This window comes from Bidens hawaiensis, unplaced genomic scaffold (genome assembly GCF_021521415.1).
Source record: "Bidens hawaiensis isolate Kalapana, Puna unplaced genomic scaffold, B.hawaiensis_p1.1 tig00045881_1, whole genome shotgun sequence".
NCBI classification, from domain to species: domain Eukaryota; kingdom Viridiplantae; phylum Streptophyta; class Magnoliopsida; order Asterales; family Asteraceae; genus Bidens; species Bidens hawaiensis.
Genome location: NW_027498154.1, coordinates 1,449 through 7,031, shown reverse-complemented (window position 1 = coordinate 7,031; position 5,583 = coordinate 1,449). Strand labels below are relative to the sequence as shown.

General features: G+C 35.2%; 1 pseudogene; it reads left to right on the top strand.

The window, feature by feature from the left end:
- The first annotated feature begins 354 nt into the window (after positions 1–354).
- LOC143595927 (protein LIGHT-DEPENDENT SHORT HYPOCOTYLS 10 pseudogene) lies at positions 355–1,679 on the top strand (annotated as a pseudogene).
- The last annotated feature ends 3,904 nt before the right edge of the window (positions 1,680–5,583 follow it).

The window sequence follows — 5,583 nt, the reverse complement described above, 5'->3', positions numbered from 1 at the left end:
TTGCAATCTTTTTGTATAAACGAATTAATTAATTGTATTAGACATAATTATACACAGTGTTAGCAGAAAATTGTTCCAAAAAACGTGTTATTCCGAGCACGCAAACCGGCACACACTAGATCGTCCCAAACCCATCACGTGAGAGGTAAATCGGCCTTACTCAGCGCCAAGGCAATTTACGCTTAGTAAAAACTGATCTAGGTACTCAACGAATAATCCAATGGTACTCCTCGCATATGCCTAGTACTCGACAATAACCCCCCGAGTACTCCCCTGACTAAGCCAAGTATTTGTGACTCTCCACTAGACGACTTGATGGCGCCTAGCGAGTAGCGACTTATGAACTATGATTGGGTTAGACATAATCAAAACAAAGCGTATTAAAAAATTCTTCTTTAAGAGGCTAATAGGGCCGATTAAAGGGTGAGAATAATGTAATTTGGTGAAGAAAAAAACGCCTAGTGGCCTTTAAAGCACTTTCTGATGGACCCATATGTGTCTTGTCTTCTCAATACCTCCACCTCCGTGATTTGATTTACGTTTTTTCCATTTTCATTTCTTATCTCTCTTCAATTATACATCATCTTTAAATGCCTATTTTGGTTCTCTCAAAACCAACTATCTACATTTCTCAATAAAAATTGATCACTTGCTTATATTATCTCATGTCTAGTGATCAGAATTTTAAGGGGAGATCAGAAATAGGTGAAGGTTCATCAAGGAGTGGCGGAGGCCTAAATATACCCTTTGGTTCACAACAACCACCACTAGCACCACCACAACTTAGCCGATATGAGTCACAGAAGCGACGCGATTGGAACACTTTTGGGCAGTACTTAAAGAACAGAAGACCACCCGTGGATTTGCCCCACTGTAACTACAATCATGTACTAGATTTCCTTCGGTACCTAGATCAATTTGGAAAGACTAAGGTGCACTTACAAGGGTGTGGTTTCTTTGGTAACCCTGATCCGGCTGGCCCATGTACCTGCCCACTTAGGCAAGCTTGGGGTAGCCTCGACGCGCTGATTGGGCGCCTACGGGCAGCTTATGAAGAAAATGGTGGATTGCCAGAAATGAACCCTTTTGCTAGCGGCGCAATAAGGGTTTATTTGCGAGAAATTCGTGACTCCCAAGCGAAAGCAAGAGGGATACCTTACAAGAAGAAAACGAAGAAGAGAAATGCTCCTATTCTTAAGGCAAACAAAGAAACATCAAGTTTACCGATGCAATAATCATGATCTATTCTTCTTCAAGAAACAGGTAATCTTAACCGTAGATCAGTTTTGATTTATTTGGATATATGAGTTTATTCAATGGGTTTTTCATAAAGATTAGCAGAACATAGTTGCATATATGGCAAACCCAAGATTTACAATCCAAAAAGCAACCTCTTATTTGGGGGAAAAGCAAACCCTAGCATACTGCATAGATTTTAGAAACCCTAATTTGCATGGAGCACACTTCACTAACTCTCAATCTGCATAAAACCGGTTCCTGCCTAAATAGATAAAAATAATTATAATATTTGAAAGCATATATTACATTAAATGTTTGAATATTATTATTTTGTTTTAAAAAATTCTCCTTTATTAATTACTATTTTGATTAGCTAGTGATGTCTCTTTTGGGATTCTGCACTATACATGGAGTGGTCATCAGGTTTTGGTAAAATTACCTATGTGTGAAACAAGTTAGCTAATTATTTTATCACTAATTATTAATGCATAAACACATACTTGAATATGCAAGGGAGTGCAGCATTCGTAACTTTTTTTCCTTTTTTTTGGTATTATATATGTAAGCTTAGTTAAAAATCTAAACTTTTTGATGTATGTGAAGGCTAACTCTATGTCTTGATCCTCAACAAAATCAATGATCCTTTATCGTGTTATACTTTCCTGCAAAGGCAATTTGTTGGATGAAGGTGTTTGAATTCAATGTTTAAACAAGAAAAAGATCAATGTATGATTGATGATATAATATTTGATAAAATGAGTGTTCTTGTTAATTTATATTAGATATTATGAAAAAAAAAAAAAGTAAAACTATGAAATGAGGGGAAGCAATTTAAGTAGCAAAAGATTAATTATTATTGGCGGATCATCAACTTGTTCATTGCTATTTGATTCGTTAGGTACGGGCATTTAAGTGTTTTACATGCATGTTCAGGGTTTTAATGTAATAATTATATGTGGGTCAGTAGTCCGACAATAATTTAAATAGTCGTTCAGAAAAAACAAATCTATGGATTCAAATAACTAGTTCATTATTCTGATTTTCAAGATTTTTCTATGCATAATATATAATATCTTTTTAAACATGATGATACAATTAATAATTTAATTTCAGGTGGTCTTGGTTATACAAGGTTTGAAGCTTTCAAAATATGTCACAATACTTCCATTAATGAGTGGATACATATGCTCGAACTCCACTGATGCTAAATGCCTGATTCTCTAGAGCACTGGTGATATATATTTAATTAATAAGAGGATAATTCGTAACATATATATGTATCTAAGAAATTAAAGATAAGTCAATTTACATCCATGTATATTGTCTAACTACCATATGTTTGCATTCTTGTTAATTTTTAAAATGGGTTTTAAACTATAAAAAACTACCCATTTGTACGTGTTATATTGGTACTACGAATAATTAGAATATTTGTTAATGACTGATAATAAATGTACGATATTATGAAAAGGAAATTTTGATATGATCAGTATATTAGAGACTAAATTAACATAATGTCCCTTTCTTTCTCCTCTCTCTTCTATGATTTTCTATATTTTCTTTTTACCCATACGTCACTTCCGTATTTGTTCTTTACCATTTCTACATAAACTATTTTAATGAATCCTTACTATATATGTGTGCGTGCGTGTGAAATATATAATTTGATTTTTAATCATTTAACTATTTTCATTTAAACTCATTCCATATACATAATTATATACAATGAACATATTTAATGATGTGAAAAATGAGGCCCACTTGTAGTACCATTGGATTCCTGAAATTCATTCAATAAACGGAGACCGGAGAGGACATCATTTCCTACTTATATCCTAATTGCCTCCCATAATCTCATACTTTATTCATGTATATCAATATGCATGCATACATGTTTCTTTCCACATTCTTTTTTATATTGATGCAAATGCAGAAAATTTGCATTTTAACATAGAATCTCTATTGAAAGTGCCTTTGACTTTGTGAAACCAAAATGTTGCCAAAAGGAATCCTCTAAGAGTAGGCTAGGTTTTAAACATTGTGGTGGAAAAAAAATGTTTAGAATTTAACATTGTTTAAAAGAAAGAAAATTAGAATCTGGAAGTATCAATAAAAGAGATCAAATAATTTCGACAAACATAAATAGAACATAGGAATAGTTATGCATGTTGTTTATACACAATTCCTGATGAGTGGCATATTAATCATATTATCAACTCGTATTTGAACCAATGGCAATCTGAAAAGGGGTGAAAAAGCATGACAAATAACTAAAAAAGAGAGAATTAAATAAATAAACAAGACAAAATGACAAAACTCGTCCTTTATGTTTTTACGATTTTTCAATGGTTGTCATTTGGAAAACTTAATTACAAAAAACATCCTTTATATTAAAAAAATCCTTGCACGGTTCGTCCTTTTCACTAACGAGAGTTAGTTTTTTTCGTTAAATCCAGTCATGTGCACCTCATGTGAGGGCAATTTAGTCTTTTTACCCCCTCGGGGGTTATTTCTGTTATTGACTTAAAACTTTGGTCTTTAAATAAATAAATGTTTTTCTTTTTTAACCTCTTCTTCCCTAAACTTCCTTTTCACACCACCATATTTTGTCAACCCGATCACCTCTACCCTACCGCCGCCTCCGCCACCCGCCTTTCACTACCACCGCCACCGCCACCATCGTCACACGCCTCCACCTCATCTCCCTACATGCTATTCTCTTTCTGCAACATCTTGGTTCCAAGATTAGAGAAAATAATGAACATTATTAGAGCCAAACACTCAAAAACACATTGAAATCCAAATCATTACCTATCCCAAAATTTGGGGATTTTAATAGGTCAGTACTTAAATCGTTATTTATTCATAAAGCTGGCTAGAATCGATCACAAAACCCGAATCAATTGGTAATAATCGTGGTTGAATATCGTGGTTCAATAACACCAGCAAGGACTCCGCCGCCCTGAGGTAGATCAGAAGCTATCCATGTGTCATGGGTGCCACCGCCCAGAGTAAATCCGCGACGTTTTTCGCCGTCTACTCTCTTTCTCTCGCCTGACCATCTACTTAGGTGTCTGCTCTTTTTCTCGCCGCGGTGGATGGTTGTGTTAAAGTTAGAGATGGAGGTGGGAGGTGGTGCTGAAGTAAGTGGAGATGGCTGTGGGTGGTGGGTGGTGGTGTTGAAGTAACTCAGTAAGTGAAGATGGGTGGAGAGAGAGAGAGAGAGAGAGAGAGTTTGGTTCTTTTTAAGAAATTTATTTTTTAGTTTTAAATAGGTATTAAATAAATGTGTAAGATTACAAAACTACCCTCATATACCTTGCAAATGACTAGATTTAACGAGAAAATTTAACTGGGTTAGGGTTAAGGGATATAACGTGATAGAGTTTTAAAACATAAAGGATGTTTTTTGGTAATTAAGTTTTCCAAAGGACAACCATTGAAAAACTATAAAAACATAAAAGACAAGTTTTGCCATTTTGTCAATAAACAAATAAATAACCAGAACTTGGTTTTAACTTGAATTGTTTTCTATTAATTAGTAGGGACACTGGTTTTTAATACTCTTAACTTTCATCTGTTGGTTAATACCAATCCCAACTTTTGATTTGTTGCCTATCACTCCCAACTTTCACTCTATTTGTTTATGACACTCCCAAACTTAACGGATCCTAACCTCGTTAGTTTTTTTGCTGACGTGGCTTATTCTTACTGACATGGCATTGTTCTTGCGGACGTGGCTCTTTCTAATAATAATAATAATAATAATAATATCTCACCCCAACCCATGTTTGTCTTTTTCATCGTCTCCCCCACCCAACCACCGTCCTCAATACACACGTCCACCACCATCACGTTGACAAGCTGCCCCAAAGACCGCCACCATCGTACAACTCCTCATAGAAACCTACACCTTCAATCGGTGCTCAATCGATGTTCAAGAAGACAAGATTTGAATCTTAAAGGCCTACTTGATTGGAGTTGGAAGATTATTCCTTTGAACATCATTGGAGTTGGAAGTGATGATCAACGTGAGGAGTTGTACGATGGTGGCGGTAGCGATGATGGTTTGTATAAAGGCGTTGGTTGGGGTGGGGGAGACAATGAAGAAGACAAACAGAGGTTGGGGTTGAGATATTATTATTATTAGTTTTTATTATTATATTATTTGAAAGAGTCACGTTAGCACGAACAATGCAATGTATGTAAGAATAATGCCAATCAGCAAAACAAAACTAACGGAGTTAGGGTCCATTACGTTCGGGAGTGCCAAAAACAAATAGAATGAAAGTTGAGAGTCGTAGGTAAAAAATCGAAATTAGGGAGTGGTATTAACCAACATGT